The following is a 16,000-nucleotide window of genomic DNA, read 5'->3' as shown; positions in this document are numbered from 1 at the left end:
TAGGTAACCTATATTTAAGCAAATGAATTTCTCAAATTTCACTTTGTAAAATCTTTTCAGTTCACCTGTTCCCGTGTAATTTAAGACTTATGAAACTGATTCCCACCTCAGATCCCAGAAAATATTTCAAGCAATTTAGTTTACAAGACCCCTTAGGCATCATTGTTACACGAGGTTTAAATCTGGGTTTCAAGCTCTTCCCACAATTCACTCCACAAAGCCTACACCCAAGATGAATGAATCACCCATGTAAACAAGCATTCATCATGGAGCTGAATAAAGGGAACTCAAAAAGTTTGCGTTAGTATAAAGGTGTTCCCAGATATGACTGTGAGAATCCATGTTACAGGGCCAATTTTTGTATCTGTCCTGAAAGTTACTATGAATTTCATTATATTCCAGTAAAGTAGAAAAACTTTGTCTTTCACATGATCACATCCTATTTTTTTCACAACAGATTACTTGTAGAAACAGAAAGATGATCTCACAGACCAAACAAAAAAATACCACTCTGCTGAAGTGGATCCTTTAATCCTCTGTATTTCACGTCTTCTGATTGATAAAGGTAAAATAATTTATATAAATATTTTAATGGTTTACCACTAATTATGTAATCACTCTTTGGAGATTGCTGGATTTCTGAGTTGGGGTTTGTCTTACTTGCAGATGTATAAAAGTCCTAGAATATTGACTGAGGCTATAGGAAACACTCTTTAAACATGTAATGCCCTACATGATGCTCAAAGCCTGACATTTCAGATAAAAAACTCAGAAAAAGTAAATATTTTAATTTTTTATCTCTTCTTCAAGTTTTGTTCACATGGTGTGAAAGCAAACATACTAATATTTTGAAAGTGCCATCAATACAACCTTGCAGAAAAGATTAAGTGATAATTTATAACAATGTCTTCAGAGCAAAATGTGCAGTATGAAATTCCTAGGGCCTAGAACCACACTTTGAATGGTGTAGAGAAAGAAAATATTGAGTAGGTGCTAATAGATGAATGCCATCTGTTATCTGCATTAAATAAGGAAAGGCTCAATTGAAAGGTAGTATATGGTAGCATAATTAGGGTATATTGCAAGTTATGTATATGACAGAAAGAGAAAAGATTTAAGGTATGGTAGGCTCTCACTGCTGGCATTCTTTGCTTTTTAAGTGTTCAGCTTCACAATATAAATACTGTGCTGCTAACAAAATCTTTGTGTGTAATGACATAGACATAGGTGTCTGTCTTTGATGTGAAGTAACGATATGAATGACAATCATCTTGTTGAATATTCTACAGATTCATTTGGTGATATTAGAAACTACTGCTATTGGATTTATTTGAAATAGGAAAGATGTATTGCTAGGAAAAGCCATGATCTCAGTATGATTTTGTATATGTATATACTATACATATATATAATACGTACATATATATAATAATTTTATATTTTCCATATAATTATATATTATTACAATCAATATACATTTAAAATCATTATTTGTCTTCCTTTCTAACAAAGTTATACTTTTAAACTTTGAGTTATATTATGACACTTTTGTTTATGATTGTCATATTTCACTTGAAACCAGCAAAATGTCAGTGGAACTATATGATTCTTCTAAACTTCAATGTCTATTTTTACTCAACTTAAATATTGACAACTAGATATTCAATTTTAGATGTTTACAAAATAAAATCAAATCTGATTCAGTACAATAATCAGCTAGGAAATTAATTACATCCTTCATATCTGGAATTACCTTGAAAATAATAAAGAGTAAAACACATATATTTTCTTTTGCCAGCATATTCTTATAATATGATAATATAGTAAAGCATATTTCATAACAACATAGCATAATATAATGTGCCACATATCTATACATTTTTTATCTAGAATGACAATACATTAAGTGACTGTCAAACTGGAAAGTAGTCAGCCATTTATTGCCTAACTGACAGTACTTCCTCGTGAATTTTCCATTTCTACCACTGCAGGAGGTCGAGTTACACGACTTTAAACTATGACAACACTCCATATTTAAAAATGAATTAATTATCTGCTAGTTGTAGCAGAGATTCCACCTCTTTTTTTCATCGTTTTTAATTAAATCTATTACTTTATGGTAGGTATTTGAATAGACTGTGAATTTTAGAAAGACTTTTGTCTAACATTTCACACAGGTTTGAGCCTCTTTTGCTCAAGTAAAAAAGATTTGAGTTTTTTTCTGTTTGTTTTGTCATTGCCGTATTTTACATTTAATTACAAATATTAGATTAGAAAATCAAGTTGTAGTTCGCTAAGCTGCAGTCAGCTGTGTACATAGTTTTTGCCACAATACCTGTTATATTTAGCATTTTACAAAATGACATCCGTTTCCTGCATTTTACAGGATAATTAAAGCTACTAGGAAAGAAACTATCTTCAGACATTTTTCACAATAATTTGGGGATGTGGTGATAAGACCGTCTCTGAGGCTTTTTACCCTCATCATTTGCTGCACTATTGAGAGCCAATTGTAAAAGTGATCACATCAAGGTAGAGAAAATATAAGATAATTTAAAGAGATCAATCAGCTTCAGTAGACACAAATACATAAGTTGGAATGGGAAAACCGTAGGGGTATAAACCACTAACAAACTGCTGTAATCTGATAATATCAGGAAATATCTTTTCTCCCAACAGACAAGAGAGATGATTATTTTAAATATTTTCTATGGACTAAAAGGGAAAATTTTATATAAAAATGCTCATACAAAGTTTTCATCTGTTTCCTAAAGAGCTTTGACCCAACAATACTGACACAGAATATATACATGTTTTCTGAGGTCAGCCATAGCTGTGAGAACATGTAACATACTTTTGCTTTACATGTATGTAAAAGAGCTTTCTTTTCTTATTGTCCCCACACACTACAATCTAGCAAGGTGCATTCTTGACTTGGTTTTTTTTTTTTCAGTGACTCGCTCAGAAACATTTTTAGAAAAGCTGTGTTACAATGACAAGATATTTTAAAAATTTACACGGTAAGTCAAATGTCAGATTGAATCTTCAATAGTAATACAATGGAAAAAGGTGGGGTGAATTTTAATTGTTTCAGTAAGTTCTCACAGGTCACTTTTGCAAATAATAAGTATTTCCAAATATGTGTCTTGATTTATAATAGAAAGAACAACTCTAGAAAAATATGAAAATCAAGTTTCTACTTAGACTATTGTTAGAGCTCACTCAAACCTAATGTGAAGCAAAGGGGAATGGTGTGATTATCTGTCCCTTTCATACATCCTGACTCCAGTAAGAAACTTCTGGAACAGTTCAGCTCTGCCAGCCCAAAACACTACAAAATTCTGTGGAAAATAGGTATGGAGAAACGGAGCAGCAAATGGCTGAGTTATTTAGTTTCTACTCCTAAGAACACATTTTTTGCTAAGGAGAAAGTAGTGAATGGAAGTACTTGAAAATACATGATTTTTCCTCCTTCTACCTCATGGCTATATTGGTATATTTATTTTGGAACATCATGAGCCCATCTGTACAAATGCAAAAGTTGTTTCTCCTTTTCATCATAGAATTAAACATACGATAGAAGGCGAAAGGAAAAAAGAAAAAAGTGTTTCCTAGAAACTTTTTTTTCAAAGCTTTCTATTTAGCAGAGCTGAAAAGTTAAGTATAATTTTAATTTAGGATATATTCATTCAACAGCTTTTAAATAAATAGTTAATCTGCTGTCTATTTGCTATGACACTGGAGTTTCCCTGCCTAAGAGGAGGCACACATTTGAGTATATTTACTAATTAATTATTTATGGTGAATGAACAATGAGTGTTATCCTTTGAAATATTTTTTCTGTTCCTCAGAAAAAAATAAGGAATAAAGGAAAGCAGGAGCAGAATTCCAGAAGTATCATTCCTTGCATGTCTGTACTTATTCTTAGTCCTTACACTGCTGCTAATGACCAAGGCTTGGAAAAGGAAATTGGGATACATGCACATTTATTTTGATTCACCATATGCATTATATTTTTATGAGACAATACTAAAATCTGAACTTTATACTGTCATGTCTTTTACAGTATTGAGATGCACTGTAGATTTCACTTCAATATCTTTACTTGAATTTGTTTTTATCAAAAAGTACCAAATATTGCAAAATCTAATTCAGTACAAAACATCAGGAAACATAATAAAACCAGTAGTTTTCGTGCAAATCACTTGATTTGTATTAGAAAAAAAGCAAGGGAAATGAGCTGTTGTCTCATCTTAGATGTACAATATCTCCTCACAAAAGACATACTATCAAATTTTTTAAAGGCGTGACATATCACAGGGCCATTTTGGAGAGTACAAGAGAAAATCCTCTGCTGATATGCACTCATATTATTTCTTTGTAATGGATGTTAATTTGCAACAAAATGTATAACTTTGCAAACATACAGGCCGGCTGATGCAGATTTGTTTTGTTACTGTTGCCCTACATTTTTGAGAATTCCCAATCCCAATAGAATTTTCTGCTTCATTCTGTTCTAAATGGTGAATAAAATGTTTTGTGTCATCAGATGAAGAAAGCAAACACTCATAATTCATGCTGTGGACTTTTCAACACAGTATAGAAAGTCCATACTGATTAACTGTTCACATTAATGAATTAGTCACTAATAGCTTCTATAAATTTATAGTAGGTGTATATAGAATATATAAAATAGGTTATGTGTCACTTGCGATGTTTCATATCAAACATGAAATGAAGTGAGGCAACAAAGCTAGGCCATGAGAGTCAAGAGGAAAATATTTTCTGGCAATCTGTTTTTTGAGCTACGAGATTAAGATTACAATTTTAATGAAATATTGAAGGATCTTCAAGTCATTTTTGGACAATGGAGAGTTAAAAATGAGCATGGTTTTTGCATTTTTTTTTTTAAATTCTATATACATCTCAGGGTGACAGATATGCTTATATTCTGCAGAAATGTGCTTCTGACTGACAGGAGCCTTGAAACGTTGTTTATGTGTTTAGCTCTGCATATCAAGGACATGATTTAGAAGGAAGCCATCATGTTAACACCGTTAATAGCATTTTCACCAACATTTATAATCCTACACTGAATAAGACTGTTTACTTCTAAAACAGACTATGCAGTGTTTCCACACCTGAGTCGCTACTTTTTCATATGTTAAAAAAAGTTAAAAGTTGCTTGTTAAAACAGTGAACCCCAAGTAAATAGATACATTAATTGATTGGAGTTTTGCATTGTAAACATGAGGCATATATTTTTGTTGTTGTTGTCATTGCCAGAAATCCTGCTTGCATTTTCTATTATTAAAAGGAATGTCAAGACAGAGGAAAGTGTGTTCCTGCTGTCACAGGGTATATGCTTAGACTACATCTGAACATTGTTTTTCAGGGAGAAGTGTTCAATGATTTGATCACCTGTCAGACATATCTCTGTGAAATGTCTTGCAGAGCCTTCAGTTCTCTTTCTCTTACCATCTGTGAAGCAAAAGAACAAAGCCCCCTTCCCTATAAGCTATGTTGGCATAGAAAAAAATCACAGGCATACATTTGGGGCTTTTGTTGTCCAGGTGGAATTCTTGTTTCTGCCACAGAAACATACAAAGTCAGTATCACAGGGGTTTTTTTTACTGTTTGTTTGCAAGACAATATTTAGTAATATACTTCTGTAATCTGTCATACATCTCTCTGGTTTTATTTTTCTTTCTCAGAGTTTCCAGAATTCCTTGCACAGCCATGCCACCGCAATACCATATAATGCATGTTTCTGTTATGTAATGTTTTACATTAAATGACAAAAGTTGGAACACCCTAACAGTTCTTAAAAGAATGATTATCAGTTGACTTTATTGAATTGTTATTGCAGAAGAATAGGATTTTGCATTTTGAAACTAACAATGACACCGATTCATGCTTAGTCAAGATATAATAGGCCACTGTTACTCATTCTGCTGCTCCATGCACTTGCATCATAACACAGCTATTCCAACGTCCTAGCCAGAAGAGCATTTAGACTGTACCCTCTTACAGCTTACAAAGATCTTTCATGTTCTTTCTAGCAAGTGAAAAGAAGTATATAACTGTGTTTTTCCAACTAATTGAAAATTCTATGAAGTAGTAAAACTTGCACTTGCTCTGGTAGGACTAAAGGGTATCTTCTTACTTTTCTAGAAGTAATTAATGATAATGAGAGTTTTCAGTAATAATTGTGCTTAATATAATGTTCATCTGTATAACCAAGTATCTATGGAAATCTGAAAGTGATAGGTAACACATGCAATCAACTTTTATTTAGTATTTTACGCTTTTAGACAAATACCTAGCAAATGCATTCCTCCAAATACAAACTTTCACTATCTGACTGTTAATACCTAAAAATTTATTTCAGACTAGAACGTTATTTCCTTTGGAACACCATTAATTTTCTCACTTTCAGGATTGTAAGCCAAATTTCAATTTTTGCTCTGAATCAGGCAAAAGAAAGGAACACAGATGCTTCCCAGGAAATTAACCAAGTTGGTGGGTAAAAAATAACAAGAACTTTTTGCTGAAATTCTTCCATACAATGCCTGAAATCATAACCATTTTCTGAAGACTTTAGTGACTATTCCATAGGGGAGACCACTTGATCATTAAGAGCTTTCACAAGAGACAGTGGGTCTTTTCAGAACTTTGACCAGTCTGTACAAGGTAAGTTGATGCTTTTAAGTGTCAGGAGGTAAATACAGCTAGAAAAGAAGGTGGAGGCACTGAAGTGTTTGTTTTGTTTTATTTTTTCGGTCAAGGGAAAGCAACTATCATGGAGATTCCAGTGGCTCCAGGGTTAGGCCTCAGGTGGAAGATTGTTCTTTGACTACTATTTGGGTGCCTTATTGCCTTTCTGGCATTAGCCACAGACATGTAGATATTTAAGTTACACCAGCTAAATTTTAAAATTAGGACTGCTCTGAGTTATGTCTTTTAAGAGAAGTTTCTGTGGAATTCTCTCAGGTATTAGCAAGGGACATTACACCAAAGACCAAGACAGAGGCCTGCACATCCTGAATGCAGAAACCTTTACAAATTTCAAATGTAAAATCAATATTCAAAAAGGATTCTCTTTATTTAAATAGACTTATTAGAAATTTAAAGCAGATGAAGATGGTTTCAGTGAAATGAATAAATAATTAAAGCAAATCTGTATAGTTGTCAAAAACTCCATATTAAGAATCAAGAGAAGGTAGACAGCCTCCTGACAGATCTGTTCCTTTTTCATAGCTAAAGGTAAAGTTATTGTTTTATGCTTGATATTCTTTTCAAGTTTACCTGATCAAACCACAAACTAAAAAATGCTGCCAGGTAACTTACACTGGTAATAATCATAACCTTTAATCACAGATAAAAGAATGATACAATGCTGTTTATTTTTTAAAAATGTGGGCTTGGTGTAAGAAGGAAGTTATCATGTTTTAAGCAATTTTAAACGTTGATTTGACTGTGAAATACAATAACAGATTGCACTTTGCAAACTGGTCACTAGCGGTGCATTGTCATCAAGACTAGACAATAATCCCTGAGTGTTGTATGACTATTGTTAATAACGCATCTGGTTAGTTAAAAGCTGGCAACGACTCAAATATTTAAGAGGGTTGCTACTCTAAAACATATATTTTTTTTTAACATTCAAGACCTTATTTTTTAAAGGCTTTTGCCACAGAAATAGATACATGGGGATACGATTCTGTTTTGAAAAGTGTGTAGGTCGTTGACCTAGGAAATACTTGCAGCTGGTTCTTTGAAAGGTACCTGAGGGAATCAAGGTAGTCAGCTTCCCCATAAGAAGTCTGAGTTCTCTGTAGAGAATCAACACACTACTCAGTCATCCTCAAGCAGTGATGAAATTGCATGGATTCAGATTCTGTGGGTTAGAGATCTTGGCAAGAGGTACTCTTCAAGCACTGTGCTTGTTGGGTACTAATATACCATTAAGCAGTGCACATTCATCCATAGCAGAAGTATTCCTTCAGATCTGGCCTTGATAGGTTAAGACCATGGAGAGTCACAAAGATGATCAAAGGGCTGGAGAACCTGCTTTATGAGGAAAGACTGAAAGATTTAAGTTTTTTCTCCCCAGAGAAGAGACAGCACAGGGGGGACCTCACCACTGTATTCCAGTACTTATAGGGTAGCCACAAAGAAGATGGTATCTCTCTCCACATGGAATCACATGGAGAAGGCAAGATACAACTGGTACAAGTTGCATTTGGAAGTTTCATCTCAATACAAGAAAAAAATTTTTGATAGTGAGAACAATCAGTTACTAGAACAACCTCCACAGGTTGTGTGCTCTGAAGCATTTTGTGGATAGTATTTCTTAAGATGAGAAGAAAATATTTGTATAGCTTTTCTGTATTTAATATATTTTCATAGAATCATAGAACTATAAGATCTCCTCAGAGCCTTCTTTTCTCCAGACTGAATAACTCTCTCAGCCCAACTCTCTAAGCCTGTCCTCACATGGGAGGCGCTCCAGACCTCTGATCGTCTTTGTAGCACTCCTCTGGACCCATTCTAACTCTTCCATATCCTTCTTATGTTGAGGATTCCAGAACTGGACACAATACTCTAGATGAGGTCTCACAAGAGAGGAATAGAGGGGCAGAATCACTTCCCTTGACCTGCTGGCCACACTTCTTTTGATGCAGCCCAGGATATGGTTGGCCTTCTGGGCTGTGAGGCCCCATTGCTCGCTCATGTCGAGCTTCTTATCCACCAGCACCCCCAAGTCCTTCTCTGCAGGGCTGTTCTCAATCACATCATCCCCCAACTTGACAGCACTGGTCTCAGTATGGATCTGTGAGGGACACCGCTGGTCATGGATCTCCATCTGGACATCAAGCCATTGACCACTACTCTCAGAATATGACCATCCAACCAGTTTCTTATCCACAGTACTGTCCACCCATCAAATCTATATCTCTTCAATTTAGAGAGAAGGATGTTGTGGGGGACGTGTCAAAGGCTTTACAGAAGTCCAGATAGATCACATCCTTGGTTTACCCATGTCCACTGCTGCGGTAACCCTGTCACAGGAAGTCACTAAGTTGGTCAGACAGGACTTGCCCCTGGTGAAGCCATGCTGGCTGCCATTTATCACCTCCCTGCCCTCCATGTGCTTCTAGGAGGATCTGTTCCATGATCTTCCCAGGCACAAAGGTGAGGCTGACAGGTTGGTAGTCCCCAGGGTCAGCTTTTCTACCATTTTTAAAAATGGGGACAACATTACCCTTCTTCCATTCATCAGGGACTTCTCATGATTGCCATGACTTCTCAAATATCATGGAGGTACTTACAGACTGAATAGTTGTGGACAACTAAAAGCAGTGTTTTAGGCAATCCCAGCAAATGATGAGCTATTGGAATTGTATGTGATCTTCAAGAAAGAGTAGAAGGGATTTTTGCATTACTCACCCAAGACAGTTGACTGATAGAGAGTTGACATTAAATTTCTTGACTTGATCATTTCTATAGCAGATATCAACAAGACAAAAGAAGGATTTAATAATCTGGAAATGAATTAAATAAGAAATGAAAAAGAAAATAATTGTAATTGATAATTAAAGCCTCATAGTCAGCATAGGTAAACAAAATACATTCTGAGTTTTATTCTACCTCAAATGTGAACTCCAGTCTTTGACTTTCAGATTTTCGGTGATCCAGAAGATACTCTACTGTGTATTTTCTCTACATTCCTTATACTTAGTCTATATGTAAATTAATAAGAAAGGACTTTTTAATTTTTTTTAAAAAAGCACCCTCCCCTAAAATCCTACCAAAAATTTAAAAATATATACATACTTTTACAGAAGCATGCACAGTTATCATTCTGCAATAATGTAAAATGACAGCTTATTTAGCTTTTTATTCAATTATTGCCCAGAAATCTATTCTAATCACTGCTCAGGTGTAGTGGAAAGGCTCAGAGAAAACTTCTTCTTCTTTGTATCTTTTCATGTTGGTACTACATGCTGCTTATCAGTAAGCATGTCAAAAGTCGAAGTACATCATCATCCACAGAGTCTTCTTTTCATTCATCGTCAGAAAGATGTTGATTCTGCTTGCCAGGGCGTCAAATTACCAGCTTCTCTATTGCTATGCCTTTTTTCTTCTCCCTCCTCAGTTTTCTGCTCCAGTAATACAATATTTGGAAATTAAATATTGCTGTTACATTACGAATCAGCTGAAGTAATAGTAAAGTTGCAAAACTGACAGTCTCCATTTTTAAAATCTTGGCTTCCAGCTTTATGGGTAATCATAAAGAATTTATAACTGGCTACAAGAACTGAAAGAGGTATTCCATACTTATCCTGCAATATTTAAGATGAACCTATTTAAAAATAATAATAGAAATGCTTAATTATATGTCATCACAACAGATATATAAGAACAAATTGAATATTTATTATTAATTAGCTCTGATTTTTATGACAGCTATTGAAAGACATATAATGATAATTTTGTGCTAATATTATACAAGAAAATCATGACAAAACAATGAAAGGATGTTTGAAGAGGCAATGTAACCTTCCTCTTGTATGTCATAAATGGAATGGGAAAGACAAAAACCTTCTGATTTATTCCTTGGGAAAATGGCTTTGCAATTACGAACAGTTCATCTAAGAAATTTTTTATTTATCTTTAAATACAAAAATATTATTTACTTAGAGGTTTTGTATGCATATAGATGCATATAAATATATATAAATATATATATAACTTATATGTATTTTTTATATATCCATACATTTGCCTTGTTTAAATAGCTATCAATTATTAATTCCTTTAATTTTTAACTGAATGTGATACGTATTTCAGTCCCATATATAGTAGTAATAGAGGTAAAATAATTTTTAGTTTTCCGGACCTGAAAGAATGCAAAATGAAATTTAAAAAATAGATTTAAGTTAAATTAACAAATGCGAATTTGCTGACTTTCATAAGTCTGACTTCATGGGATTTTATTCATAAATTACAGTTAAGGAGAGTTCTGCTTGACTCCGGAGTTCACCTGAAAGACTTGTGGACATTGATGAGTCTTCCATATATAAAAACAGTCTAGTGCTGCATGCATTCAGTTATGGAGAAAAACAAATATTCAGAACAACAGGATTTCTGAGAGCTAAAAATCTTTTTCATAATTGAAGGAGATTTAAAAAATACTGGCACTGGAATATCTTTACAAACTTTGAAATCTCATTGACCTCACTTACTGAGAAAGAAGGTGATACATACTCAATCTGGCAAAGAAAAATAAGAAAATAAAATAGAAATTCTCAAAAACCCATGCAGTAGTAATGCTAGTTTTGTTTTATGCTTTCATCCTCTACTACACTCCAGTATTTGATTTTTTTTTTATTATTGGCAGAGTTTTCAGGTTAATCTTCATGACAAATACAATGAGTAAACATCAGTCAAAGATGTTTGTGACACTGAAGTTCTAATCTGTTTTTCTGAAGAAAAAATATTTATGTAAAGCTCATTCTTGGAATCAATCTTCATTCATACCTGTGCAATAGAAAGATTCATAAAGCACTTTTTTCTTTCTCTTGCAAAATCAAATCTATCATAGTATATTGATAAATATACTCAGATACACTTTCCCAATGCAACTGGATATTTTGTTCCAAAATGTAATTTCAAAACTCATCGATAACTCCATTAAAAAGAATATTACATTCAATTGGAGCCAAAAAGAAGCGTGGACAGCATGAATGGAGAGAAACGGTGGATTAATAATGTGACATTTCACTCCTTTTTCAAAACTGACTAAAGCAATGCTTGCATAAGACATATGGCTACAATTCACTTTAATAAAAAATATTACATTTTTTGCACTCCATTTGCAAAGGCATCGCATTCTGATGTAATTATCTCCTCTTCCTTTGATGGTTCAAGAATGCGTTTTCTTGTACTAGAGAGGAACTACATTCTTTGCAAATGGGTTCACAAACAAATCACATGGAAGTGTCCATAAATTACTGAGGACCAGACAATTTTAAGAATGTAAATCCTTCCTCCTATGAAATGATTACACAATAATTAGGAAGGAACCAGCGGAGAGTCCTAAAGACACAGTTTGTTATTTGACTTAAAACACATTTTCTGGATTTTTTGTTTGCTTGTTTGTTTAAATACTCCTTTTTGAGTAGGTATTCAAAACTTCTTGCAATGCTAATTCATAAATTATGGGGCCACTAGGTGACATTGTTCACGTGCATTTTTGCAAGTAAATAAATTTTCTGTTTCTTCCCGAGTAAACAAAAAAACTCCACCCAAGTATTGTGAATATAAATCTGTTTTCTTGCTTGTTTTTCATAGAGAATTTTATAATTTTTTTTAATTGTAGGCAAAACGACTCAAAAGATACTTGCTTAGACAGTATCATGTTTATTACACTGACAAGAGGTAGAACATTGGTGTCTTCTGTTATGACCTAAGAAACAGAAAATTGAGATGGAAAAGTGACTATTGCAGATAGGTTTTGCATGATTAGTATGTTAGGGAAACTGATTTATTCCCTATCTGTGTGTCTGGTATAAAAGCCTCCATTTTGTAGGCAAGTTGTAAAGTTCATTGGTACATAGACATGGACATCATACCACAGCTTTTAGCTCTACTATACGTTTTCAAAAGGCAATGGCCTCCTGAACAAAAGCAGACAGTAGATTTCATCATATAAGTACAAGGAAAATTAATTGCATTTTACATGTGCATGAAATCAGTAATCCATTAGTAGATAGTGAAAACAAACATTTAGAATTTAGCAACTTGTTTCTGAGTTACACCGCTATACATGCAAATATAATGATAAATTATTAACCCTGTATAAACGAAATGTTATAAAATGTTAAGTTTTATCAGGAAATGTCAGAATATATATGTTGCAATTCCGTTTAGAAAATCATAATAATTAATAATACAAGATTAGCATTTCATTTACATAGAAGAGAACTAAAAAGTACTTACTATGAAATGAAGTTCTGTATTTCATTTTAATTTCAAAATGAAGATAAATACAAAACCAAAAGCCTTCTCACATTGTTAATGTCCATAAATAGATGGACCTTGAACTAGTAAGTTCTTTGACAGGAAACACCTTTATCAGCAATTTCCCTTAACATTGAATCTGAAATAAAAGTCATCAAAGGTTTATTGTTTCTTTCTTTTTTTCTCCATTAATTTAAATTGTTTGGCTGCCAAGCTGTAGGATCAGCATGCTAAAATCCAGTAGGACAGGAAGATGAATTAAACAATACACAAGTTAAACAGACCCATTGTGCTGAGTCAGTTCTGACTCAGAAGGAACAGTACTGATTCATCAGAATTACAGTGTGCGATATTATAGGAAGGTTCTCATTTTAAAAATTGACAAAATTCAACCTTGTAAGAATTTAAGACATGACAAGATCAAAGGACAAGGTAATGTTGTCTCAAGTCAAGAGAAATGACTATATATTAATATTAACTGAGAAAAGCAAACAATCTATAAAAGTTGGAAACATTTTTAGAACATCATAGAGATTTGGAATAGTTGATATCAGAAAATCTAACCATCAAGGATGTGACTAATTTCTTGGAGTACACATGGCAGAAATTTTTAAGTAATTATATCCCAGTTTCAGAATATGATAGTAAACTCCAGTGTTTTTTCTTCTATTCTGCTTAGTGTTTTTCAGGACTTGTTGCTGTTGTTTCACTGGTAGACATACATAACACAGATCTGCATATATACATGTGCATGTGCTCTCCCCCCTCTCTCTCACACGCACACATATACACACACAGAGAAAGTTATCTACAGTCTCCAGATATTGATGGGTTAGCATTAGGGAAAATAAAAATTGATGCAACATTTGTCAAATACATTTACCCTCAGATAGTTCCAGATAACTACAACAAAATAGTTCACAGTGTCCACTATCAAGACACTCCCACACACATCAGAAGAAATGTTTTGTTCACATTCTTAAGTAAAGTAGAGTGAAAAATCTGTTGCAGAAGGTAGAGACAGATCAGGAAAGAAGAAACCAAAAGGAAACAGATTCCTTAAGAAAATTTAAGCAGTGAAGGATGATAGTGAAATAAACTTTGGATAAAGAAGAAGAAAGAGGAGATCAGGAATATTTTAAGTCTGGAAGAAGGGAAAGACTACAAGACCACCTAGTATCAAAATAAATCAAGAAGAAGTGACATATGTTCTATAATTCTCAGTTGCACAAGAGAAGTTCATACGAAACGTTTTCCTTTATAATTGACCAGCTAGCTTGCCCTGTAGTGCTTTAGCATCTTTTGCTACTGAAACTTTCTCTTTCCCACTTGTGGACTTAGAGTGTTGAATATTTGACATAGTAAGTGTTGTCAAGCCAGAGTAAGACAGTGCAGTAGCTGGCTGACTGCCCAGAAGTAGAAAAATAATAGTAAAATCTTGCAAACAGGACAGGAAGATAAGTTAAACAAGAAACAAATCATCTGGTTTTTGGCACATATTCAACTTAGCAAACTGGGAAATTACAGATGGAAACAGAAAAAAAAAAAAAGAAGAAAGTTATCTAAAAAAGAAAAGAAAATATGCAGTCAGATGATTTTGCAATATTCATCATTCCATCAATCCTTGGATAGCAGGTACGGCATGTGACATAAAATAAACTAATGAAAATTTATCCCTTCAAACTAGAAATTCCTGAGATAACTAATCTAGGAAGACATTATCAAATACATACATACTAAGGGAACCTACTGAGGGAGAAAGAGAAGTCAATTTGATTTCATGTTGATTGAGCAGCAAAAGAAGAAAAAGAGCTATGGCAACTCAAAAAACATAATTGTAAAAGCTTTTTTAACAAGTTGTGTAAATAAATGAAACATTTGGAATATTTTTTTTTTCTGGACGACAGTGTGGAGATTGATGTTCATATGTATTGGAAAGCTAGAAAAAATAATCTCATTTTGTCTATTCCTGTTGCCTTCCTGACTTTTTCCCTTTCATGTAAGTTTGTGTACTATTTTCGTTTCACATCTACTTGATTAGAAGCTACTTTGTACATCTAAAGGTCTCTTATATCAAGATTTAAAACTTCTTTGTTCAAACTTTTACCCTCATTGTATCTTATCTGACTATTCTAGAAGCCCAAGGCATAAATATGGACTGTTACAGCTCTGGGAGGCATTTCCTTGATGCAGGGCTGGTGTAGGACCAAAGCACATATTAATAGCCTAATAGTCAAATATAGGAGTGTGGCAGAACCAGTGTGTTGGCAACAAAAATGCTCTTAATCCATAATCTGTGATGCTGCTGTGAATGTCATCAATACAGATTTGATAGCTGAAAGAAATAGATTAAGACATTTACAATTTGTTCTATTGGGCACGAACAATAGAAGAATGTCACTTATTTTCTCCCCAGGTTGTTAACTTTCATGTAAAGATATCATCCAAAAGCCACATATACCTGACCCAACAACACCATACATATATACTGGATTATTCAGGCTAGGGCTGCATGAAGACCACTTACATAAATACACTTAATGTTTACTAGGTAAACTTATCCATGTCATAATTTTTAAAGGATTAAAGACAAAAAAAGATATTTTAAGCAGTTAAAATCCTGTATGTATGAATGACTAATTACCAGTGAGTGCATATGGTCCAGAACTTAGGTTTGTGTGATTTTTTCTGTTCTTGCTTGTGATATTAATAATCTTTATGCCAATGCTTCGATTTCTTAATCTCAAAGATTTTTGGTATCTACTTTTGTATATATACAGACTGCAGCAAGCTGCTGCTCAAATACTGCTATGAATAAAATAATTTTAATCAAAAGTTATTCAAACACCTGACAATTTATTGAAAAACTCCATCTGTGTCTGAAATTTGTGATTAAATTAAATCATGCATATTGTAACTTTATAGCCTCCTGTGCTGTGAGGTGTATATTATCTGATTAGACGTACAACGA

The 16,000-nt window shown here is 33.6% G+C and overlaps 1 long non-coding RNA gene across 1 annotated transcript in view; it reads right to left on the bottom strand.

Annotated features, from left to right (window-relative positions):
• LOC128850985 (uncharacterized) overlaps positions 1–13,119 on the bottom strand; it is a 45,602-nt gene extending 32,483 nt beyond the window's left edge. Inside the window, exons 1-2 of the long non-coding RNA XR_008448264.1 lie at positions 13,009–13,119; positions 9,454–9,548 (exon numbers count right to left, since the gene is read on the bottom strand). This is a non-coding gene — a long non-coding RNA (uncharacterized LOC128850985). The remainder of the gene's footprint in view (positions 1–9,453; positions 9,549–13,008) is intronic.
• Positions 13,120–16,000: the final 2,881 nt, after the last annotated feature.

Source organism: Cuculus canorus, chromosome 1 (genome assembly GCF_017976375.1).
Source record: "Cuculus canorus isolate bCucCan1 chromosome 1, bCucCan1.pri, whole genome shotgun sequence".
Lineage (NCBI taxonomy): Eukaryota > Metazoa > Chordata > Aves > Cuculiformes > Cuculidae > Cuculus > Cuculus canorus.
The sequence above is the reverse complement of the archived record's forward strand: the minus strand, read 5'-3'. Positions and strand labels throughout refer to the sequence as shown.